The sequence below is a fragment of the Schistocerca serialis genome, chromosome 9 (genome assembly GCF_023864345.2).
Source record: "Schistocerca serialis cubense isolate TAMUIC-IGC-003099 chromosome 9, iqSchSeri2.2, whole genome shotgun sequence".
In the NCBI taxonomy this organism is placed as follows: Eukaryota; Metazoa; Arthropoda; class Insecta; order Orthoptera; family Acrididae; genus Schistocerca; species Schistocerca serialis.
In genome coordinates this window covers 284690593-284717358 of record NC_064646.1, presented here as the reverse complement: position 1 = coordinate 284717358, position 26766 = coordinate 284690593, and positions in this window count along the sequence as shown.

The following is a 26766-nucleotide window of genomic DNA, read 5'->3' as shown; positions in this document are numbered from 1 at the left end:
CAATCCAGAAACAAAGCGCCAGTCAGCTCAATGGAAGCACACAGATTCACCGCCATCAAAAAATTTCGGGTAACCGCCAGTGCTGAAAAAATGATGGTGACCATGTTCTGGGACAGCGAGGGCGTAATCCTTACCCATTGCATTCCAAAGGGCACTACGGTAACAGGTGCATCCTACGAAAATGTTTTGAAGAACATATTCCTTCCTGCACTGCAACAAAAACGTCTGGGAAGGGCTGCACATGTGCTGTTTCACCAAGACAATGCACCCGCACATCGAGCTAACGTTACCGCAACAGTTTCTTCGTGATAACAACTTTGAAGTGATTCCTCATGCTCCCTACTCACCTGACCTGGCTCCTAGTGACTTTTGGCTTTTTCCAACAATGAAAGACACTCTCTGCGGCCGCACATTCACCAGCCATGCTGCTATTGCCTCAGCGATTTTCCAGTGGTCAAAACAGACTCCTAAAGAAGCCTTCGCCGCTGCCATGGAATCATGGCGTCAGCGTTGTGAAAAATGTGTACGTCTGCAGGGCAATTACGTCGAGAAGTAACACCAGTTTTATCGATTTCGGGTGAGTAGTTAATTAGAAAAAAAATCGGAGGCCTTAGAACTTGAATGCACCTAGTAATTCAACACATTTTAAAAAGCCATGCATTTCAACATTTTATTAGCATCTATTCCATTATTTTATTGTATTATAATGACAAGCTACCTGTAGTAATTAGAAAGTAGTAGCCATGCTGTAGATGCAAGACCTGTTAGGATGGCTCTGTAGTGGTCACTCCGTGTGTCAGGATTTGTAGTGAGCGTGAATGTTGAGCTTGAGAACTGATGTCGATGGCTATCACATGCCCTAAGACATCAGTAGACAAACAGCATTGCCTAGAATCGTCCGTACGATGGTTGAAACAGTTCTCAGAACAGAATAGAAAAAAAGTACTTACATCAGTGAAACTTTTCTTTCAATGTAGTCTCCTTGTAGATTAATGCAACTGGTTCAGCGATGCTACGGTGCCTTGATCCCATCTCGAAAATGAGTTTCCTCCAGACTTGCAGAATATCAGTAGTTCGTTTAAAGTGAATCTTCGTCCACCAAGAAAAATTTTCAGTTTTAGGAAGAGATGGAAGTCTGACGGAGCCATATCAAGTGAATAAGGCGGGTGTGGAAACAGTTCACACCTCAGGTCGCGTAAGTTTGCCATGGCGACGGCACATGTGTGAAGGCGCGCATTGTCTTGATGGAAGATAACTTTCTTCCTTGCTAAACGTGGCCTTTTTTTCGCGTATCTTTTGCTGAAATTTGTCCAGGAGGTTAGCATAGTATTCTCCAGTAATTCATTGCCCAGTGGGGAGATAATCTGCAAACAGAATTCCCTTCACATCCCAGAACACTGATGCCATGACCTATCTCGCCGAAAGAATTGTCTTTGCTTTCTTTGATGGTGGATAACAGCATGTATCCATTCTTTTGCCTGTCATTTTATCTCTGAGATATAGTAGTGCACTCAAGATTCATCTGTGGTCACAAAGTGGCGCAAAAAAATCTTGTTCGATTCTCCTAAAACGGGCCAAACATTGTTCCGGTATTTCCATTCCCATGCGTTTTTGATCCAGCGTCAATAGTCGCGGCCTCCATTTTGCAGATAATTTTTTCGTTTCTAGTTCTTCACTTAAAATGTGAATTACCCTTTCAGATGACACATGATAAGCGTGAGCAATTTCACGCACTTTCAGTCGGCGATCCTCCATGACCATTTTGTGCACTTTTGCATGATATCTGGAGTAGTGACACATCTTGGCCGACCACTGCACGGATCATCTGTAAGTTCTCCCGACCAAATTTAAATTAATTTGTCCACTTGGCAACAGCTGAATTTGAAGAAACAGAGTCCCCAAGTCTGGAAATCGGCATGAATGTCCTTTGCTTTCATACTGTTCTCTACGAAGTACATAATCATTGCTCGAATCTCAATTTTTTCGCCGGCCGGTGTGGCCGCGCGGGTCTAGGCGCTTCAGTCTGGAACCGCGTGACCGCTACGGTTGCAGGTTCGAATCCTGCCTGGGGCATGGATGTGTGTGATGTCCTTAGGTTAGTTAGGTTTAAGTAGTTCTACGTTCTAGGGGACTGATGACCTCGGATGTTAAGCCCCATAGTGCTCAGAGCCATTTGAACCATTTTCTTTTTTTTTCAATTTTTCCATCTCCGCAAATCACTACCCGGGAAAAACAGAGCCACGTCATCGCCACAGCTCTCTTCCGAGAGCACTGACATGGCAACTGTCCAATGAATATTACGTGAACAACTCGTTGCGCTAGCTCTGACATCTCGTGGTGACTCTGAGAACTTTTCAAACCACCCTCGTATTTATTATAGGTGATTTTACAGTACAGATTGTCTTCTCCGGCATGATCGTAGGTGTGCTGATTCACACAGACGAGTGCAATAGGGAATGGACACAAATCGCATCGTCGGTCGTGGCTGCTGGGCGGGTCAGGACCCAGTGACGATGTCGCGCCGGTGGCTGTGTCAGCAGTCTGTAGGCGCAAGCCTACCGTGGCTCAGTGGTAGCTAGTGTGGCCGGCCCCTGCAGTCTCGGAGAGTGATATGCACCTAAGAGAGTGCCGACACCATATCATGGACAGCAGGCGTCATGAAAGAGGAAGCCCAGGGTCCAAATCATAAACAGAGCGTACAGCCAGGGAAGTAGTGCTATGTACAATGAGAGAAGCAGTACTCAGGCGTCTCAACCAACAGGTCATACACAGTAGTTTGAGTCATTTGGTATGGCCCTTCACCAGGGAAAGGCCCAGACTCACATGTTATTCACTCACAGCAGTGGCGGCTTGCAGTGGCTAAGCCCCACTACAGTCGGCAGGCTGTGGTCTCAGAGGCAAAGTCTTCTCCAAGCGGTAGGCAACACAACATGATTCGCCAGTCAATTTAACCTGTAACAAGCAAGATTGTCATTCCATTGGAATCAGAGATGCAGATAAGATGGCCAAATACTTAGACTCATTATTTGTCTCCTGGTGGTGTATCTATTGTTGTCAGTTCTCCTTGCCTTCACACTTCTCCAGTGCCAGGGTAGAGTGGCTGAGATAGGTTAGTTATGGCTCCATAGTGCAAAGCTCACAGAATGATGCGCGAGGTGCCGTCATATTGCACCATTTATACTTCTTGATTACTTCTCTGCTTGCTTTGGCAGTGTCTTCCGAGTGGCACCCTGCCTACTGCACCATAACACTATTTGCGTGCTCCAGATACTGGCTGTGACACATGGTATAGACAGATCTGATTCGCCGTTGTCCACGCATAAGCAATAACTTTAAAAATTTACGTGCCAAATGGGGAACCGAATTTGCTGTGCAACAGCACAAACAGATTATGGACAGAAAATACACGACCCCGCTTACATTCTCTCTAGGCTGAAAATTTCTTCCTCCAGACGAGTGCCTATTATTTCGAGTTAATTATCGTGTTCAGACATAAAAGCAAACTCTGTGTTTTCCTGGGTAGGACAATGAAGTCCTAATGTTCGTGTAATACAGATTGTCCACATTTAGAATCTTTGATACAGAATTCTCATACTGAAACAAGAACAAAACAACATATACATATATGATCAAAAAAGTTTTTAAAATTTCTTGTACCTACTACTCAACTCAGAAACTCGTAGCATAAGTTCACACTGTCTTCAGTATGCTTCTATGACATAAGCCCTTCATTGATCGTGTCGGGTCAATACATGAGTCTAGCCGCGCGGGTTTAGCCGAGCGGTCTCTGGCGCTGCAGTCATGGACTGTGCGGCTGGTCGCGGCGGAGGTTCGAATCTTCCATGGGGCATGGGTATGTGTTTGTCCTTAGGATAATTTAGGTTAAGTAGCGTGTAAGCTTAGGGACTGATGACCTTAGCAGTTCAGTTCCATAAGATTTCACACACATTTGAACATTTTGAACACATGAGTCTTTTTTTTTCTATATATGAAGATAGTAACTGTTCTCGAAAGAACAGATACCATTGATGACCGTGCAGCTTCTCTAGAATAAATGATAATTAATTGAAAGCCTCAGCTGCAGACAGGTGTTTTTAACATACCTTGATGGGGACAGCTGAAAATGTGTGCCTCGACCGAGACTCGAACCAGGGATCTCCTGCTTAAATGGCAGACGCTCTGTCCATCTGAGCCACTGAGAACACAGATGAATAGCGCGACTGCAGGGACTTATCCCTTGCACACTTCCCGTGAGATCCACATTCCCAATACGTTATGTTCGAGTCCCGGTCGTGGCACACATTTTCAGCTGTCCCCATCAAGGTATATCAACAACACCTGTCGGTAGCTGAGGGTTTCAATTAATTATCATTTCTTCTTTTTCTGTTTCTGATCTTTCGTATGTTGGGGGATAAATGCAGCAAACCCAATGAGAAGTCCTTCATTGTGTGGCTGGTTCTTGAGCTCTACTTAAATCCATTATAATAATCATTGTTTTCTTGTACTGTATGTTTTGAGACCCCCCCATGAACCATGGACCTTGCCGTTGGTGGGAAGGCTTGCGTGCCTCAGCGATACAGATGGCCGTACCGTAGGTGCAACCACAACGGAGGGGTAACTGTTGAGAGGCCAGACAAACGTGTGGTTCCTGAAGAGGGACAGCAGCCTTTTCAGTAGTTGGAGGGGCAACAGTCTGGATGATTAACTGATCTGGCCTTGTAACATTAACCAAAACGGCTTTGCTGTGCTGGGACTGCGAACGGCTGAGAGCAAGGGGAAACTACAGCCGTAATTTTTTACGAGGACATGCAGCTTTACTGTATGATTAAATGATGATGGCGTCCTCCTGGGTAAAATATTCCGGAGATAAAATGGTCCCCCATTCGGATCTCCGTGCGGGGACTACTCTAGAGGACGTCGTTATCAGGAGAAAGAAAACTGGCGTTCAACGGATCGGAGCGTGGAATGTCAGATCCCTTAATCGAGCAGGTAGGTTAGATAATTTAAAAAGGGAAATGGATAAAGTTAGATATAGTGGAAATTAGTGAAGTTCGGTGGCAGGAGGAACAAGACTTTTGGTCAGGTGATTACAGGGTTATAAATACAAAATCAAATAGGGGTAATGCAGGAGTAGGTTTAATAATGAATAAAAAAATAGGAGAGCAGGTAAGCTACTACAAACAGCATAGTGAACGCATTATTGTGGCCAAGATAGACACAAAGCCAATGCCTACTACATTAGTACAAGTTTATATGCCAACTAGCTCTGCAGATGACGAAGAAATAGATGAAATGTATGACGAGATAAAAGAAATTATTCAGGTAGTGTAGGCAGACGAAAATTTAATAGTCATGGGTGACTGGAATTCGTCAGTAGGAAAAGGGAGAGAAGGAAACATAGTAGGTGAATATCGATTGGGAGGAAGAAATGAAAGAGGAAGCCGCCTTGTAGAATTTTGCACAGAGCATAACTTAATCATAGCTAACACTTGGTTCAAGAATCATAAAAGAAGGTTGTATACCTGGAAGAATCCTGGAGATACTAAAAGGTATCAGATAGATTATATAATGGTAAGACAGAGATTTAGGAACCAGGTTTTAAATTGTAAGACATTTCCAGGGGCAGATGTGGATTCTGACCACAATCTATTGGTTATGAACTGCAGATTGAAACTGAAGAAACTGCAAAAAGGTGGGAATTTAAGGAGATGGAACCTGGATAAACTGAAAGAACCAGAGGTTGTAGGGAATTTAAGGGAGAGGATAAGGGAACAATTGACAGGAATGGGGAAAGAAATACAGTAGAAGAAGAATGGGTAGCTCTGAGGGATGAAGTAGTGAAGGCAGCAGAGGATCAAGTAGGTAAAAAGACGAGGGCTAGTAGAAATCCTTGGGTAAACGAAGAAATATTGAATTTAATTGATGACAGGAGAAAATATAAAAATGCAGTAAATGAAGCAGGCAAAAAGGAATACAAACGTCTCAAAAATGAGATCGACAGGAAGTGCAAAATGGCTAAGCAGGGATGGCTAGAGAACAAATGTAAAGATGTAGAGGCTTGTCTCACTAGGGGTAAGGTAGATACTGCCTACAGGAAAATTAAAGAGACCTTTGGAGAGAAGAGAACCACTAGTATGAATGTCAAGATCTCAGATGGCAACCCAGTTCCAAGCAAAGAAGGGAAGGCAGAAAGGTGGAAGGAGTATATAGAGGGTTTATACTTGAGGACAACATTATGGAAATGGAAGAGGATGTAGATGAAGACGAAATGGGAGATAAGATACTGCGTGAAGAGTTTGACAGAGCACTGAAAGAACTGAGTCGAAACAAGGCCCCGGGAATAGACAACATTCCATTAGAACTACTGATGGCCTTGGGAGAGCCAGTCATGACAAAACTCTACCATCTGGTGAGCAAGATGTATGAGACAGGCGAAATACCCTCAGACTTCAAGAAGAATATAATAATTCCAATCCCAGAGAAAGCAGGTGTTGACATATGTGAAAATTACCGAACTATTAGTTTAATAAGTCACAGCTGCAAAATACTAATGCGAATTCTTTACAGACGAATGGAAAAACTGGTAGAAGCGGACCTCGGGGAAGATCAGTTTGGATTCCGTAGAAATGTTGGAACACGTGAGGCAATACTAACCTTACGACTTATCTTAGAAGAAAGATTAGAAAAGGCAGACCTACATTTCTAGCATTTGTAGACTTAGAGAAAGCTTTTGACAATGTTAACTGGAATACTCTCTTTCAAATTCTGAAGGTGGCAGGGGTAAAATACAGGGAGCGAAAGGCTATTTACAATTTGTACAGAAACCAGATGGCAGTTATAAGAGTCGAGGGACATGAAAGGGAAGCAGTGGTTGGGAAAGGAGTGAGACTGGATAGTAGACCCTCCCCGATGTTATTCAATCTGTATATTGAGCAAGCAGTAAAGGAAACAAAAGAAAAATTTGGAGTTGGTATTAAAATTCGTGGAGAAGAAGTAAAAACTTTGATGTTCGCCGACGACATTGTAATTCTGTCAGAGACAGCAAAGGACTTGGAAGAGCAGTTGAACGTAATGGACAGTGTCTTGAAAGGAGGATATAAGATGAACATCAACAAAAGCAAAACAAGGATAATGGAATGTAGTCAAATTAAATCGGGTATGCTGAGGGAATTAGATTAGGAAATGAGACACTTAAAGTAGTAAAGGCATTTTGCTACTTAGGGAGTAAAATAACTGATGATGGTCAAAGTAGAGAGGATATAAAATGTAGACTGGCAATGGCAAGGAAATCGTTTCTGAAGAAGAGAAATTTGTTAACATGGAGTATAGTTTTAAGTGTCAGGAAGTCGTTTCTAAAAATATTAGTATGGAGTGTAGCCATGTATGGACGTGAAATATGGACGATAACTAGTTTGGACAAGAAGAGAATAGAAGCTTTCGAAATGTGGTGCTACAGAAGAATGCTGAAGATAAGGTGGGTAGATCACGTAACTAATGAGGAGGTATTGAATAGGATTGGGGAGAAGAGAAGTATGTGGCACAACTTGACTAGAAGAAGGGATCGGTTGGTCGGACATGTTTTGAGGCATCAAGGGATCACAAATTTAGCATTGGAGGGCAGCGTGGAGGGTAAAAATCGTAGAGGGAGACCAAGAGATGAATACACTAAGCAGATTCAGAAGAATGTAGGTTGCAGTAGGTACTGGGAGATGAAGAAGCTTGCACAGGATAGAGTAGCATGGAGAGCTGCATCAAACCAGTCTCAGGACTGAAGACCACAACAACAACAACATGTTTTGAGACAATGTATCTACCTGTGTTACTTGGTATTTGAACGGAATGAAGGACGTGGCCATCTGCTCTCCTTTTTTCAGTAAAAAGTACGCTCATATAGCATTGGTTGCTGGTAGACCCTGGCAGGTTCAGTTTCTGTGTCGCAAAGATTGTTCTTACTCCACACACAATGGATCATTTCCTCAGGGATATGTGCGAGCTGCATATGTATGTGTTTGGTGAGTGTAATGGATGCCTCTGAAATGAAGTGTTACGTCTGTGTTGTACGTTCACGGCGAGAGAAGGACCAACACATAATCTATTCCTCTCAAACGGTACCAACGGGTCCCCAAGGCTTAAGGCAGCCATTTGATGTTTTTTTCAATATCAATAGCGCCAATGTCCCCTCACTTCATGAGACATTGTGGAGATGTCTGACATTTGATGCAGAATATTTTCACAAAGTATGAGGATCAAGACATTTATGCTGCCAATTCCTCTCCCTTTTCCAGCCAAATACAAGCAGTAAAATTTTCATTTTCTCATTTTCTTTATTTTCATTTTTATTATTTTTTCTAACGTCCCCCATCGTCTCCTTCAACCTTTCGTTGTGCTCATTGTACTTGACTCATCGGCGTGGCTTCAGACGCCATTGAACAAAGCTTCTCTTCTTCAAGAAAATGAATTCCTCTCTGGTTTATAGCAAGATAGACAAACTGAACAAACATAAATGTTTTCCTCTTCATAAAACACCCTTACTTCTTGATAAAATAAACAATCGCTTCTTCAGTTAAATAAATATCATAATTAAAATAAATTCTTGTAATTAAATTCAAATTAGTTGGATTCCTTGTGCACAACAACCGTTGAAGTACAGCAATCAATTTTAAAAATTCATAATTTATTGCAGATCTAGATTTTGACTGTAACATAGTCATTATTAGTCCAGTACCAGAAGAGTCACATGTACCAACATCTCAGAACATAAGCATATGACAAATGACACTAACCTTTAAATGGCAGAAACAAAACATACAGATTCCAACATGTCAGAACATAAACTTGTGGCAAATGACACTAGCCCTTACAACACAGAAACAAGATGGCCATGTAAAGTTTAGTGTCATTTGTCACAAGTTTATGCTCTGACATGTTTGTACCTGTCGAAATCTGGATCTGCAATAAATTATGAATTTTTTCGACTGACAGCTTTCCTTCTTTAAATTTGTATAAAATCTTCTTCTGAAAATAATTATATCTTTATAAGATTTTTCCTTCGCTCAAGTTCTTTAAAAGGAGAAAGTAAAATAAATAGTAGAATATCCATGATTCTGCATTACATTATCATGTTCTCATGTTCCTCATAGAGAAAAATTAAGAGATATATATTGATTCGTCTCTTTAAGTCCTTAATATATTCTGATGAATTAACGTGAATTGAAAAACTCCTTAATCAGTTACATAAAATACAGGGTGTTTCAAAAAGACTGATCTGATTTCAAAACACCATATTTATTGATTGAAACATACTACAGACATGGGATGAATTGCAAAATACAAAATCTTAAAGTATTATCTATGCTATTACACAAGCTCTGTGTGTCCTGCAGTAGCAGAAGGAACAACATCAAGACAAAAACTAAATTCGTCATAAACTTTACACAGTGTATCTGCTTTTACAGAAGTTACGGTGGCTGTTATTCTGTTCTTCACTTCTTCTATGTTACGAGGCAAAGTGAAGATAAACATAGTTTCCTTCATGCATCCCCACAAGAAAAAATCGCATGGGGGTCATCTTTGGTGATCTCAGAGGCCAAGAATGCAAGGCTGTGTCTCTATGTCCTGCGCTCCCCTACCCAGCTTTGAGGCAGAATGTTGTTGAGAAACTGACGTATATTTCTGTGCCAGTGAGGCAGAGCTCCATCCTGTTGGAAAATGAGGTCACCAGTGTGGTGAAGTTAAGGTACCATTCAATTCCGCAGCATTTGAAGACAGAACATTCCAGTCACTGTGTTCTCCTCAAAACAGAAGGAACCCTACGTTTCTCACGAGAAATGGCACAAGAAATTTTGTCTTTAGGTGAGTCTCTTTCGTGCTCAGTAATGTCATGAGGGTTCTTGAGCATCCATATGCCCACGTTACGTCGGTTTACTTTACTGCTAATATGAAATGTTGCTTCGTCACTGAAAATTAACTGTGGTAAAAATCTCCTTTAGTATAGCATCTATCACCAACCCAGAGAGCTGCACTACTTGCAGTCTCCGGCGTCCGGCCATCCTGATTTAGGTTTCCCATGATTTCCTTAAATCGCTTCAGGCAAATGCAGGATTGGTTCCTTAGAAAGGGCACGGCCGACTTCCTTCCCTATCCTTGCCTAATCTGATGAGGGCAATGACCTCGCAATTTGGTCTCCTCCCCCCAAATCAACCCCCACCCACTACTTGCAGTCTATATGGTTTATAGACTAAATAACGGCTTAACACTCAATAAGTCTCTGCTTGCGCGGCGAATAGACTTTGGTGGACTCTGCTCAAACGTTTACCGAATTCTTTCCACAATGCCATCAGAAGTGCGAGGTCGACCTGGACTCACCTTTGCACAAGTATCCTGTCTCTTCAAACTGGCGATAGGAACACCAAATGTTTTTGGGTGCACGCGGATCAGTGCCAAAACATCGATTAAAAGCACACTGAACTGAAATCACTGATTCACTCTTTGCAAACCGTTGAACGGAAGCCATCTTACTTCTGACTGACTGAAAACTGAAAAGATGCATTGATTGACATCTAACGGCGATTTTCTGAAACTGTAGATCATGCCCATTCAAACAACTTTCATTTTCTTGGTGGTTCGTCCCATGTTTCGTAATTATTACCGTCCAAAATTAGATCATGCTTTTGGAAACATCCTATAGTTTAAACAGAGCAGAAATAAAATGAAAAAAAAACAGTGCACACAGTTCATCGGTACTGATAATATCGTTTATACAAACGGCATACATTAAAGCAGTCAGTACGTGGAGTTCGTCTTGGTTCAACGTTTTGGTAGCAGAATTTACGTCATGCATCAGTTTTATTACATTACTAGCTGAGTACCTGATATTACCAAAGTATGTGTTTAATTCAGTTCTATTAGTAAGCCTCCTCCTTTTCCCTCTCTCTGTTAATCTCTTTTTTTCCTTCTCTCTGTCTACCTCATTCAATCCCACTCTCCGTCCTTTCCCTCCTGCCAGTTTCTCTGTCTATTTCCTCCTCCTCTCCGTGTCCATTTCCTTCTCCTCCTCCTCCTCCTCTCTGTCCATCTCCTCCTCCTTCTCTCTCTGTCTGTCTCCTCCTCTTCCCTTTCTATGTCCATCTCCTAATTCCCCCTCTCCTTGTCCATCTCCTCCCCTTCCCTTTCTATATCCATCTCCTGCTACCCCCCCCCCCCCTCCCAATCTCTCCCTCTGTCGTAAAATGATATAAATTTGCAGGTACTTTCAGTGTCATATGTGGATCATCATCACCAGTTTTTTGCTATATTAGCAGGTCCTTTGCCTCTCCATTTTCTGCGATCCATTGCTTCCTTCTTAAGGCTGCTGCATGTTGTACCGTCCAACGTCGTCCAGTATCTGAAATCTCTTCCTTCCTCTCTTTCTTTTCCCTTCTACACAACCTTCTCAAACTGTTTTTATCAGTCCGTCATTCAATCTTAATATATGCCCAGTCCAATTTCTTTTTCTTCTTTTTATTACTTCTAGTAACTCTCTTCTGTCCCACTCTTCTCAGTACCTCTTCATTTGTTACTCTGTCCATACAACTTATTCTTTCCATCCTCCGCCATGTCCACATCTCACAAACCTCCAGCCTTTCTCTGTATTTATTTCTCAAAGTCCTTGTTTCAGCGCCATATAGAAGAACACTGCATACAAGACGTTTTATGAGTCTCAGACCGCTGCAGAAAATTCTCGTTTTCTTATAAAATGCCTCTTTTGCCATTACTGTCCTCGTTTTAATTTCTGTGGTGCACTTCCAGTCTGTGTCTATCCTGCTTCCAAGATACTTAAAATTTTGCACCTGTTCTAGTATTTCTCCATTCAGCATATTTTTATTTCTTTATTTCCTCCAAGTGCCAATACTTTTGTTTTCTTTGTGTTAATTTTCATTCCATAATTTTTTACGTTAGCTTCAATGGTGTCCACCAAATCCTGTAATACTTTTTCCCCTGTGGCTAGAAGGACCATGTCATCAGCAAACCTAAAACGCCCTACTCTTCTTCCTCCAATTTCCACTCCTTTGTCGTCTAATGAGCATTGATCGATCATATTTTCCAAGCAGAGGTTGAAAAGAGTAGGTGATAGACAGTATCCTTGTCTTACTCCTTTTCCTAGTCCGATCCAGTACGTACTTTCTCCTATCACTTTAACTGAGGCATTTTGATCAAGATATAATGAGTTTAGAAGTCTTCTGGTTTTCCAGTCCACTCACTTTCCCCTCATTATAGTGGATACTATCTCCTAAATGTTTTGTGAATAGAGTTAGTAGTAAAGAAGTACTACATTTTAACGTCATTGCGTCACGCCTGACGCGTCTGTTATACTGCATGAACTGCCAAAATGTAAGTGATAAACTTCCTGATTTCATAATATTGTGGGGTTTGTTAGCGAGAAATTTTTTTTTAATGTTTGAAATTACGGACTCGACTTTATTTTGGCGTTTTTATTCGTAAACGAAACGAAGCCGGAATGTAACACTAGGCACCCAAATCGCAAAGCAAACCTAATAAATTCGTTTTCCCTTTTTTCCTTTATTGTTATTGTATCCGCCTCACCCAATATTGGGAGGGGGGACTGCCAACGGATACAGTTCGCCGCTCTTCAGACAGACAGTTGCAAACTTTTCAAAACGTGTCATGATATTGCACATGGTGACTGAAAAAGTGAATGGTCTACATAATAGAAAAGTCATTAGGACAGATGCATAAATTAAAAGATAGAAGGCTGAGTCCTTGATTAATTAAACCGTATACACAAATGTATGGAAAGTGAATGTTTCACAGAATATAAAACGCAGGTGAACATGTGCAGAACTCGACAGATAAAAGATAATATACTGCTTCATTAGAATACATACACAGAGGAGTGAATGTGATCAGTGGATGTAGACTGCCAGGGAGAGGACTATCAGGGAATTGCAGCATTTGAGCTAAAGCATAGGAGGGGATGTGTGAAGCAGATGTTTGCAGGACTCATTTGGGGGCTGTGAAGAGGGATGCTGTTCCAAGGCAAGCCCTAGGATTTGAGTGAAGGGGAGTGGCAAGGGATGGAGCCGTGACCTGGGGAGGAGACGTGGTTTCACATAGATCTGGTACAATGGGTACATATCAGAGTGGATTGCATGGTCAAGCAAAAGGGAGTCAATTAGAGTTTCGTTGGGAGTGGACGTGGAGAGTGTGCAGCTGTTGGGAGAATTTGGTGACAGAGACACGGCGGAGTATCAGGATCAGATAGCAAGGGGGAAACTAGCATGTGGTTAGTATCGAGTTTGTAAATCGTATAGGATACTCAGAGGTGTTCAAGATGGAGGAGTAGATGGAGAGTTTTATCAGTTGGTAGAGCATTCAGGTGGCAGGTGGGGGAGAGTAAGTGGATCCAAATGGCTAGGTGGAACACATAGCACTGGAGAACCTGCAGGCCCTGATAAAAAAAGGATGAGCAAAAGTCTATGTCACATTTGCATAGCAGAGGATAGATCAGATCAGGGATTTACAGATGTGGAGGACTGTGGAAGGTGCAGTCACCATGTTCAGTCAGTTATCAGTTTCAGTAGTTTTAGTCAATCGTAGGGTTTCTGTTGAATGATTAGTAGATGGGGCTCCCATGTTAGTAGACGATTAAGTATTATTTCGAAATATTTTAGTGTGTCAATGAAGGGGATAGGATAGTCGTTATTGGTAAGGTAAAAGTTGCGGGGTGGAAGCTTTGTCTGATTCGGCCAATAATTATTGCCTGGGTTTTGGTAGAGTTGATTTGTGGAGCCACTTGTTACATCAGGAGGTGTAGTGATTGAAATAGAGCTGCAGGAATCGTTAGGATTTCTTGAGGGTAGGTTAAAGAGCGAGGAAACCAGTGTCATCAGCTTACTGGAGGAGATGGACAGGGGCAGGTGGTTTTGGTATATCAGTGGTGTAGAGCATATACAAGAGTGGAGAGAGAACAGATCCTTGAAACACATCTGCAGTGGGATTGAAGATACGGCAGAAGGCAGTTAGTGTTGTTGATGGTGACATGAGATGGGTGTTGAGCGAAAGATTACGATAAGGTGGACATAATTTGTGGAAATGTGTGGGTCTGGAAGTTAAAGAGAAAAATCGAATGCCGTACACTGCCATATGCTCTTTAGAGATCAAAGGAGACCGAAATGGCGTATTTGCGATTGTTGATTTGGTAGGATAGACGACGAGTAAGGTACAGGACTTGGTCATCGGAGGAGAAATTGGAATGGTAGCCACACTGAGGGACGGGTGTTTTTACAGGTGTTTATAGATATGTTGGGATAAAGAGGACTTAGAAACCTTGATAAACACAGAGGTGAGGCTGATGGGATGGTAGGAGGAGATGTCACCGTAGGATTATTGTGCCTGAGGAAGAGATGGATTCGAGAGCTCAGATAGAGACCAATATGTAGGATTATACTGTAAAGAGTGGCTAGGATTTCCAGGAAGCGGACGGTGCATTCTTTCAGGTATCTGTGTGTTATGCAGTCGTGGCCTGGAGCAGTGTTGTGTTTGTTGAATGTCTTCTGTTGTTATCAGAATACTGAGTTCTGTCTGTGGGAGCTGTCAAGGTACTGGTAACTAGGAGCTGGTGTGGGAGGGAGATATTGGTGCACTCATGGACTGTTGAGAATAAGGAGTAATCGAAGTCGGGGATCATCTGGTAAGATTAGAAATGGTTGACTTTGCTTAGGTTGTCATATAAGGGAAATTATCATGAGGGATGGGGTAAGAGGGAGTAACATTGTTGCCAGTAAGAAAGTGAAATGCCTTCTAGTATCTAAAAGAATTTATGGGCAGTGTAGAGATCGTTGCATTTTTGGCGCTTATCACGTCCTTTGTTGGCGTTAACAGATTTCTGATGTGTTGCTGTGATTGGTGGAAGTGTGTAAGTTTGTCTCGATCATGGGTCACAGAAACGATCGGTAGAGATGACGAAATTCATGGAATAGTAGGAGAGCATGCGAAGAGAGAGAGGATGACTGTGGATAGATGAAGTCCATCAGAATGTGGTGAGTAACGGAGTCTGACAAGGTCTGTCAAAGGAAGTTGTCATTGGGGCACTTGAAGGATGAGGGACGGTTTCCAATTTGGGTAGAAATGGATTCTCTTTAGGCACCCATGTTTGTTTGTGGGTAGTGCTGGATGTGTTTCGGAAAAACAGGAGGGATGGGTTCATGAATAGTGTGGATGGTGTAGGGGATGGTGAGTAGAATAGAGAGATACTCACTTCCAGTAGGGTCGATGACTGCTGCAGTAATGCACCCAAGAAGGTTAGGAGATGCAAGAAAAATAACAGAAGTGTAATTGCTTTCAAGGTAACTACGTTGTAGGAGTGAGACTACATCACCACAGAGGGAGTTAGTTGTGGTGGTGGTGTTATTGGTGTTGGTGTTGTGAGTGTTGGTGGTGACCACAAAAAAGCCAGGGGTGGTGGAAGAGGCAGCAGTGGCGATGGAGGTGGTGGCAGGGACGGAATAGCGACGGGACGACATTGAGATGGAGGCGATGACAGTGGTGATGATACAGGGAGTCTCGAAGACATAATAAACTACATAGATGAATAAATACAGTCGCAAACCATAGGGGAGTGTCCCTACCAATGTAAGCGATAAGGTGAATAGCAAGAAGCGACCTATTACTAACGAGTACCCCAAACGATCTTGTCGGACAGTGCTAGGAAAGAATGAATTTCGTTTCTCCTAGCAAAGAATATAAATAAAATGTATTGGAAGGTGCAGAACAAGATCTTTAATTTATTAATACACAAAGCGGAATCAGTTCAAATGGTTCAAATGGCTCCAGGCACTATGGGACTTAACATCTGAGGTCATCAGTCCCATAGACATAGAACTACTTCAAACCTAACTAACCTAAGTACATCACACACATCCATGCCCGAGGCAGGATTCGAACCTGCGACCGTAACAGCAGCGCAGTTCGGGACTGAAGCGCCTAGAACCGCTCAACTACAGCAGCCGGCTGGGGAATCAGTAAATCCATATATCCTACCCAAGTAAATTCAATGTTAATTTCTATTCGTAAAGATAAGATTGCGGCCCTTCATTCTATCACTTACGTAAACCACCGAAAAAACACTATTGGCCATTTAGATTGCTACACCACGAAGATGACGTCCTACAGACGCGAAATTTAACCGACGGGAAGAAGATGCTGTGATATGCAAATGATTAGCTTTTCAGAGCATTCACACAAGGTTGGCACCGGTGGCGTCACCTACAACGTGCAGACATGAGGAAAGTTTCACAACCGATTTCTCATACACAAACAGCAGTTGACCGGCGTTGCCTGGTGAAACGTTGTTGTGACTCCTCGTGTAAGGAGGAGAAATGCGAACCATCACGTTTCCGACTTTGATAAAGGTCGGATTGAAGCCTATCCCGATTGCGGTTTATCGTATCGCGACATTGCTGCTCGCGTTGGTCGAGATCCAATGACTGTTAGCAGAATATGGAATCGGTGGGTTCAGGAGGGTAATACGGAACACCGTTCTGGATCCCAACGGCCTCGTGTCACTAGCAGTCGAGATGACAGGCATCTTATGCGCATGGCTGTAACGTATCGTGCAGCCACGTCTCGATCCCTGAGTCAACAGATGGGGACATTTGCAAGACAACAACCATCTGGATGAACAGTTGGACGACTTTTGCAGCAGCATGGACTATCAGCTCGGAGACTATGGCTGCGGTTACCCTTGACGCTGCATCACAGACAGGAGCGTCCGCAGCTCGTGGTCGTGCGGTGCCGTTCTCGCTTCCCGCGCCCGGGTTCCCGGGTTTGATTCCCGGAGTGGTCAGGGATTACTCTGCCTCGTGATGACGGGGGTTGTGTCCTGTCCTTAGGTTAGTTAGGTTTAAGTAGTTCTAAGTTCTAGGGGACTGATGACCTCAGATGTTAAGTCCCATAGTGCTCAGAGCCATTTGAGCCATGTTGAACCTTTCTGCTTAGTTATTCGCAACATCTTACATTCAGTCAGTGGTCGTCTAACATGACTGTCCACTCCTGCCATTCCTTTTTTTGTGATTGCCATTTTGAGATTTTCTTCATGCTAATCATCATGAAGAGAAACGTAGTCACTTTTCAGTCTGAATCCCCATTTCTTGACCGTTGAGTTTGTAATCAGCCATCACCACCTTTCATTTATGCTGCTGATAGACCATCCAGTTTATCGATTACGAATGAGTCACACACTATTATTTCAAAAATCTGTGTAAATTAAACTACTCCGCTGACTAACTTTAAAGTTAACTTTCCATACTGTATAACCTAGCAATTTTTCATTGATATCATGCCACATCCTTCTCTTTTAGCCTCACGTGCCTGCTGGCCGTACTTACATTACTGCAACACAAATCTGGCGGTCAAGCTTCACGTGGTGTCATATGCGAATAACACATGTCTGCATGTATTACATTGGAGACGTTTCAGTCGTCTGCATGCTAACAACCAAGCCCCATTTCGAATATATTTTCGAAGTAGAGCTGTTTCTAAATCCAATATATAGTAACACATTTTAAGGAAACGCTGCCGCTACACAAATTATCGTTACATTATTTTCTTAAACTATTAATAACACATTGCATGCAGACACACCTTTTTACCCAACGTCTATGCGGACCAAATGAACTAAACTCAGGGAGTTGCAGAAAGGCCTTCAGCATGAATAACTGTTGAGTCCAACCAAAGGATCTGTGTCTAGTAACTCTTTCATTACTTCTCATTTAATCATAAGCAATAAGGCTTATTCTTCGATTCTCAGATGCACATGAATCCCAGCCTAATGACATTATATCTTTATGTTGAATGTTGTTTGCTTCTGACGCTTTGACAAAGGAAACGATATATAAGTATTAACCACTTTGGTCAGTAATTTTGCACTTGTGTATAAGACTTTCACTAGCTAACAAACACGACATTGCATAGGTATTCATTTAGCCAATTTTCTATTAGAAACGAAAACATAAAACTGAAAACTGTAACAACGAAAAAATTTCATTTCCATGTATTCGTGAAAACACCTTTGAAGTTATGAAACATTCGTACAAAGAAATATGCATAATGTACGAATGTGTAAATACAGTATCCTGGACACGTTCTGTACGCTCGGTGCAACTGCTTCGCGTGTTCACAACGCGATTTTGTACACGTTTCAGTAGCAACACCTCTTCATAGCTCTAAAGACGGCTGTTGTTTTCGACTACAGCCGTTTGCGTTTCGCAGTTGAAAGCTGTCAAAAGAGCTGTTAGGGATTTTCTTACGCTGACTCTACTGTAGAGTGTCTTAGCAGTAAAGAATAAATGTATTAAAACTTCGTGCATGATGGGGCATTTTTCCGCGCATTTCAGTGTCTGCGACGTCGTATCTCTTGACTTTCACCGGCATTTGTAGATAAAGTTAGCGAAATACGTTGTAAATAGAGTCAGCAGCAAGGGAGTAATAAATTTAAACGCCATGCATGATGCAGAAATTTTTCACACATCTCATTGTTTATGACGTCATTTCTACTGAATTATGATAGGTAGGGGCTCTTACCACAACAACGATTATTAGCTCGTAGTAGGGAATATGTGTACCAAGTTTGGCTGAAATCGGTCAGCCGCGCGGGATTAGCACAGCGGTCTCAGGCGCTGCAGTCATGGACTGTGCGGCTGGTCCAGGCGGCGGTTCGAGTCCACCCTCGGGCATGGATGTGTGTGTTTGTTCAAATGGCTCTGAGCACTATGGGACTTAACATCTATGGTCATCAGTCCCCTAGAACTTAGAACTACTTAAACCTAACTAACCTAAGGACATCACACAACACCCAGTCGTCACGAGGCAGAGAAAATCCCTGACCCCGCCGGGAATCGAACCCGGGAACTCGGGCGCGGGAGTGTGTTTGTCTTTAGGATAATTTAGGTTAAGTAGTGTATAAGCTTAGGGACTGATGACCTTAGCAGTTAAGTCCCATAAGATTTCACACACATTTGAACATTTTTTGAAATCGGTCCAGTCGTTTAGGAGGATATGTGCAACACATCACATACATACTACCATTTCTGTAATATGCAGGGGTGTAGGACACAATAAACAAAAATATCTTCCCCCACTCTTTCCACCCCCCATTCCGCTGTATCCAGTGATCCCTCCAGAACAAAATGCAAATCACACTATCTTAAAGAGCTTATGACTTTGACGAACAAACATTTCTCATATATATTCAGTCAAATTGAATAAATTCTTCTCCAAGCAGATTAGTACTCAAACAGCCTTGAAGCTCACTCGGTATAATGAAGAAATGGGTACGTCTGAGGGAAAGTCAGCTGCTAAGTAGAATGGCTTGTCGCCTTTCTGGAGGCTGCCCAGTACATGGGATTAGTGAGACAGGTGGAAACATTGCTAGAGCTGTCTCGTGTCTGTGGCAGCGGCCTCGATGCAGAGAGGACGAAGGTTTATGGCCACAGTTTTGCTGTACACGAACACGCAGAGGTGCACGTCTGTCCCAAGGACGCAGCCATAGACAAGTCGACGGCATACTGCTGACTCCATTGACAGCAAACAGAAATTAAGGTCCCTGTCGAGCGTGGAGTGCTCAGGCACATGTGAAACGTCAACCACGACCTGCATCAGCTGATGATGCCCAAGTAGCTGTTTTGGCTGCTGTCGCGGCTAATCCGCACATCAGTTGCAGACAAATTGCGCGAGAATCGGGAATCTCAAAAACGTCGGTGTTGAGAGTACTATAACAACATCCATTGCACCCGTACCACATTTCTATGCACCAAGAATTGCATGGCGACGACTTTGAACGTCGTGTACACTTCTGCCACTGGACACAAGAGATATTACGGGACGATGACAGATTTTTTGCACGCGTTCTATTTAGCGACGAAGCGTCATTCACCAATAGCGGTAACGTAAATCGGCATAATGTGCACTAATGGGCAACGGAAAATCCACGATGGCTGCGACAAATGGAACATCAGCGACCTTGGCGGGTGGTGCGGCATTATGGGAGGAAGGGTAATTGGCCCCCATATTATCGATGGCAATCTAAATGATGCAGTGTATGCTGATTTCCTACGTAATGTTCTACCGATGTTACTAGAAGATGTTTCACTGCATGACAGAATGGAGATGTACTTCCAACATGATGGATGTCCGGCAGATAGCTCGCGTACGGTTGAATGGGTATTGAATAGCATGTTTCATGACGGGTGGATTGGTCGTCGAAGCACCCACACGTTCACCGGATCTGACGTCCCCGGATTTCTCTCTGTGAGGAAAGTTGAAGGACATTTGCTATCGTGATCCACCGACAATGCCTGACAACATGCGTCAGCGCATTGTCAATGCATGTGCGAAAATTACGAAAGGCGAACTACTCGCTGTTGAGAGGAATGTCGTTACACGTACTGCCAAATGCATTGAGGTTGACGGGCATCACGTTGAGCATTTATTGCCTTAATGTTGTATTTACAGGTTATCATACTGTAATAACATGCGTTCTCAGAAATGATACGTTCACAAAGGTACGTGTCTCATATTGGAACAACCGGAATAAAATGTTCAAACGTACCTACTTTCTGTATTGAATTTAAAAAACCTACCTGTTACCAACTGTTCGTCTAAACTTGTGAGCCATATGTTTGTGACTATTACACCACCATCTATCGTAAAGTGAAAAAAGTGGTCCAAATAAAACATTCATATTTCTTTACGTACTACACGAATATGTAATAAAAATGGGGGTTCCTGTTTTAAAAAACGCAGTTGATATCCGTTTTACCGGTGGCAGCCCGAGCGGTTCTAGGCGCTACAGTCTGGAGCCGCGTGACCTCTACGGTCGCAGGTTCGAATCCTGCCTCGGGCGTGGGTGTGAGTGATGTCCTTAGGTTAGTTAGGATTAAGTAGTTGTAATTTCTAGGGGACTGATGGCCTCAGAAATTAAGTCCCATAGTGCTCAGAGCCATTTGAACCATTTAACCTGTGGCAGCGCCATCTAGCGGGCCAACCATAGCGCCATCTGGTTTCCCCCTTCAAGCTAGACAAGTTTCATTCTTTGCAATTTTTTTCTTTTGATGCTTGTTTCATGAGATATTTTGCCTGGTCATTATCAATGGATCACCCGCGAACTGAAAAGTGAATTATTCGAGGAAGTCACATTCGAAGATAACATAATGAATAGGGTAGAAAAGGTTGAGAAGGAGCTACTCAATGTTGAATATGCGCGTGGAAATACACAGGTTGTAGATATATGAGTGAACAATAGCGCTACGATTAAATGCGACCAGCGTAAAAATGCTGCTATGGAAGCACAAAAAAATGTAGATAAACTCGTGTTTATTAACTCTGACTGAAAAATGGAGTAGTTGCCTCATTGTATATTCCTCAGCACCTTTAAAAATTATGGAGTGCAAACATATTCGCGCTCTTTTTTAATTCACCACTCACTGGCACAAGCTCTCTTATCTGTAACTCGCATACGTGTTCTAGTCCATTGCTGTGAGTCGCTCGTACCCATTCCACTTGCCCATTGTCAGTCATTCATTCAGCCTAGTTTGTGGTCATTATCACCTTGTGTCTGTCTCTTGTCTCATAGCCATAGTCTCCTTCGCTCTGTCCTACTAATAGTGTCTTCTCTCATTGCCACTGTCTCTCTCTTGCCCTTCCTCTTCCTCATTTCTTCTCAATGCTGTTGTCTCTTCTCCCTGTTACTATCTCTCTCTTCCTCGTTGGCATTATCTTAGTCTCTGACTCTCATTATCACTGGCTCTCATCCACTTCCACTTTCTCCTTTTTTATATTCCTGTGCCAGTGGCACTGTCGCCTTCTCGCTTTTCGTAGCACTGTCAGCTATGTTCCACTGCCACTTTGTTCCTCTCTGTCTCACACACACTGGTGTTGTCTCTTTCTCTCCTTCTGAACCACGGTTACTGTCCACCTTACAGTATTTATTACCTTTCCATCTCTTTCCACTGTCAGCATAAAAAAGTGCGAATTTTTTGGAAAATTATTAAAGGTCCCGAGGAGGGTAGAATGAGGAATCTGGTCCTCCAATTTTCATGCAGTCTTCTTTGTGCTCCTGTAGGAGCATTTTTCCGCTGGTTCCCTTCTTTTCCGTGCTACAGTAGGACATGTCACACATGAAAAGAACTTTATGCATCAGCAAAATTTTAATAGTTAACTTATGTGAATCTGACAACGAAAAAAAACGAATTTTACACGTTAGAACGGATTTTACATGCACAAAAATTTTACATTTGCTTCAGTACAACAACATGGGGTCGCCAGAAGGAGTCTGATATAACGGAGAAACATTTCAGCATATTTTTCCCGAGCTACATCACTTTAGAAACTACGTTTTCGCCTCACGCCGTATTTTACCTGCTCGTTTTGCGTGTACAAATAGCGCAACCCAAATTTGAACCTCTCTATCTCCGAAACGGATAAAGATATTAAGAAACATTTGAAGGATGCTCGAAATCTGAATCTTAGGAATACGTCGAAAAGATTACAGCGATTTGCTGCGCATAGTCCTCTTGGGATCCGGGGCGCTGTTTTGGCACCGAAAAACGACGTTTTCTCAGGAACTAAATAGTGTCTCAATAAGCGCCTAATGGGACACCGTAGACCACATCAATTGCAAAAAGAACCAATCGATTCGCTCCATTTGAGTAAGCTGGAGGAAGTGTGTAATATTCAAACTTCGACCCTGTACTGTTGGATAATTACAGTAAGTCGATGCTTCTTATTGGGTTCACTAATTGCACGTAGCCCAACGGCTAATCAAAAGACTTGACCCTACACTTTATCACTAATATAACCCTAGGCATGATCCCTGTAGAAATCCCGCTTTTACGCTTGGCGTTATGGAACATATCAGGTAGCACATGCGTACCGATAATAGCTCGATGCACAAGAATATAATTAAGAAGAGTCACACTAAGACATTTCCAACACCATTAAGAAGTTACGAGTTAATTTGGTGAGAAAGGTGGCAGGTAATACACGGGGAGAGAATATATCAGTTCTCCGCGGAGAATCCCTTGCGTTGATTGCTCTACAGCAGATCATATTGGCAGAACCTGTGAAGCAGGTGTGATAACCATGAGTGCTACTGTCAGATTATACTTGCTACCAACAGCCCTACTATCAAGTATCTGACCAGCTCATCTTCGGCGAAAGACAGCTCTCTACAACCTTTGTTAATAAATTTCTCAAAGTGAATCAATTCCTGTTCACAAAGATTTATTCTAATTGCCTAGGGTACGCTACATGAAGACAGGTCAGAATACAAGGTGAGCTGGACAAGGACGCCGACGCATTACAACTCCACGTGAAGGTAGATGTCGGCCATCTCGCATTGCAGCATCGTACGGATACCGCCAGAGCACTGTAAGACTACCTCAGAAGGACTTCTGGAGCCACTGTGTCAGAGCAGATTGTAATAAACAGGATAAGAGAATGGACCTCATGAAGCAGACGTCCTGTTCGATACCCCGCATGATGCATCATCTTGCTTCTTGCCTTCAGTTTTTCCGTTCCTCAGTCAGGCAGCAGTTTTCCCAATGGTAAAACGTGTTACTCATAGACAGGTCCAGACATCATCTTCCGCAAGATGGGGGCCGTGTTCATGAGCGGAGACCAATGGTGAGCGGTATATGCCAAATATTGCCCAGGAAACCGACAGATATCCAAGGTACCGTGATATTATGGGGAGGCTTCAGTGTTGATACTGACACTGATCTTGTTGTTGTCCATGGTCGCCTTACCGCCAGCCAGTACATCGAACAGATTGTTGGACCACGTGGTGGCTGCTAGATATTGTGGTGGTCCTGAATTATTTTTAATCCCAGGGCATATGTGGTGGGCATCGACAGGGATGTCTTTCGAAGCCGGGACATCGAAGTAATGTAATGCTGGCGTTGTTTCTCTACCTAAACTCAATCGTGTCTATCTGGGTCATGCTTGAAAGACGTGCTCGTTATCGTCTTGTTCCACCACAGACTCTCCAAGGACTCACATTGGTTCTCCTTGAAGAATTGGAACGGATACCACGAGTGAACTTCGTAGAATCATACTCAATGTGCCAAGTATGCGTCAGGCGGTGATAAACGCTCAAGCCGGACACGCAAGTTATTGACGCTCTTTGACTCCTACGAAAAGCACACAGCATGACGGGATGAATGATTATTAACACTTCGATTTCGACATCTGTCGAACTTTTCAGTTCCTTTTTTATATAAATGATCGAGAATGTAATGATGTATCGTTGTGCACTTGTGAAAGATAAAGGTATAATTTGGTAACATACTGATCCTCAATTATTGCTCAGTGGGGTTTGACAGACGCCCGAAGTCATTTTCCCTGCCGGCCGAAGTGACCGTGCGGTTAAAGGCGCTGCAGTCTGGAACCGCAAGACCGCTACGGTCGCAGGTTCGAATCCTGCCTCGGGCATGGATGTTTGTGATGTCCTTAGGTTAGTTAGGTTTAAGTAGTTCTAAGTTCTAGGCACTAATGACCTCAGCAGTTGAGTCCCATAGTGCTCAGAGCCATTTGAACCATTTGAACCATGTTCCCTGAGCCTGTGGGTTTCTGGCGCCAGGCGATATCGATTCTTACTTCCATCTTTGATCGTTGTCCCTGTGCCTTGTTCTCTTTGAGGCAGGCTATTTATGGTGGCAAGCGTGCGCAAGTCGTAGAGAGTAGGTCTGCGCATGAGCCGAGTCAGTCTGTGACGTGACGTGCTTTCGATGTTGTCGTTGTGGGGAGTTGGCGACACCATGTCACGTGGCACGGCCGTATGCCGTGAGGACCAGTTGAGTTGGAGCAACCAAGAAACATGGGCCACTGCCGGAAAGTATTAAAGTTGTATTGACATGACTGGCCAGTGGCGACCAGGATTTGCTAATGCCTCGAGAGCTATGTGGATGGATGGCGTGTGAATTTCACACAAAGAAAAACAAATTAATCGCTAAGCTTTCGTGGTGGGTTCCTCCTTCTATATATAGTGAATATTATTGTGCACTTAAAGACTGTTGACTGTTGCAGTTGCTCGTGCTAGTGGCCAGCAAAACATTCACTGCAATGGCGGTGAGGCCAGTTATGTCCTGGAACGGGCATGAAATTATGTTACTAAAGTAGCTAGAAATAGCGCCTCGCATTTGTAAGTTTGCATTTGGTGCTTAGTGGCACGCTGAAGGTAGCTGGCTCACTTGAACGTCATTTCTTAATTAAGTTATAGATTTAGAATTTTCTCGTTTTACGAATTAGTGGTAGTTGTTGTTTCTTGATAATTTCTTGTGTGTATGGAAGCCAAGTGGCCATGATAAATATAGGTCACATTGTGTTTTATGGTCGGAAAGAGGCCGTGTGTACTTTGGTCTGTGACCATAGGGCCCGTGCTTATTGCATTAAAGACCTATTGAAGTGACATTAGTTTTCTATTGCAATTTCAAATACTTATATGAAGATTGATTGTGACGTTAGGTACGGCACGTTTGATATATGTGGTGTCAGCCATTCAGCAAAAGACAGATTATCTTGTAAGGTGGACCTTAAGTCATTGGGTGTGGACTGACACATCTTTTCACGTAGTATGTAGAATTTTTTTTTTTGGGGGGGGGGGGGGAATAAAACTAAACTCAGCTCCTTAATTCTGTTCATTGGTTAACTTGTAATATATTTATATTAAGTATTGCTTTTCTATATATATACTTGTGTAACTTGTACATACTACAGTGTGTTTGCCGCTCATGTTTTCCTGTTTTCAGAAAGGTGTATAGTGGTCGACGCGAGCAAAACTCGTCACCGCGAGCTTGAAGTGTGACGAAAATCTCAGGGTTTGAACTCAGGGCCGTCCGGACCCCGTTAACCCGCGATTTCTCTATTCAATTCAACGAGAGGCTTCTTTTAGGCAGAAGATTTCCTATTGCCCAAAGTTGAGTATAAGTACACCCTTTGGATCGTGTGTTTGTGAAATCGTAATAGATTAACATTTGCTCGCGTCCATCACATGTTCATCAAACGGACTGCGGCACAACACCGAAATGGCGGGAACCACGGAAGCAGACCGTAGAGGAAAACAAGTTCACACCAGCACCATAGATATATAAATCGCCCTATGTTTTTTAGATCGTATAAAAATGATAATTTTACTGTTTTTTAATTCTGATAAGTACAGATCTTAACCTTGACATCTACATATTTTAATTAAGTATTTTTAATATAAAAAAGGATCTACTGAATACAGTATGTGCAAATGGAATGTAACAAATGTACCAAACGCCACCTGTCGCTAATAGTGCTATAATTAATATAAATGACTTGCACTCTGCCAACCAATTTTATGTGACGTAGCATGTGAAAGTTGCTGGATTTGGACGGGTTACTCCTGTAACTGAAATATCAGGTACGTTCTGGTACATTTGATGTTGATTAGATAGGATGAAAAAGATTTGCTTCCGTGATCTGAAGATGGTTCTGAATGAACCGAAACCGATCATATGAATAAAAAGAAAATTGCAATCAATACGGATTTTAAGTAACATTATAAAATCACTGATTGCTGTTATCCCATAAGACACTATGTCTGGTTTTGCAAAACATAATATTCAATACATATATTTTTTCTATAAGATGTGTGAAATTAAATACCTTATACCATTCCTTGCGTCAGTTTACCCCACATACTCGCAATGCAATGAGGTCACAGTTATCAGTCTTTTCCTAAAACGA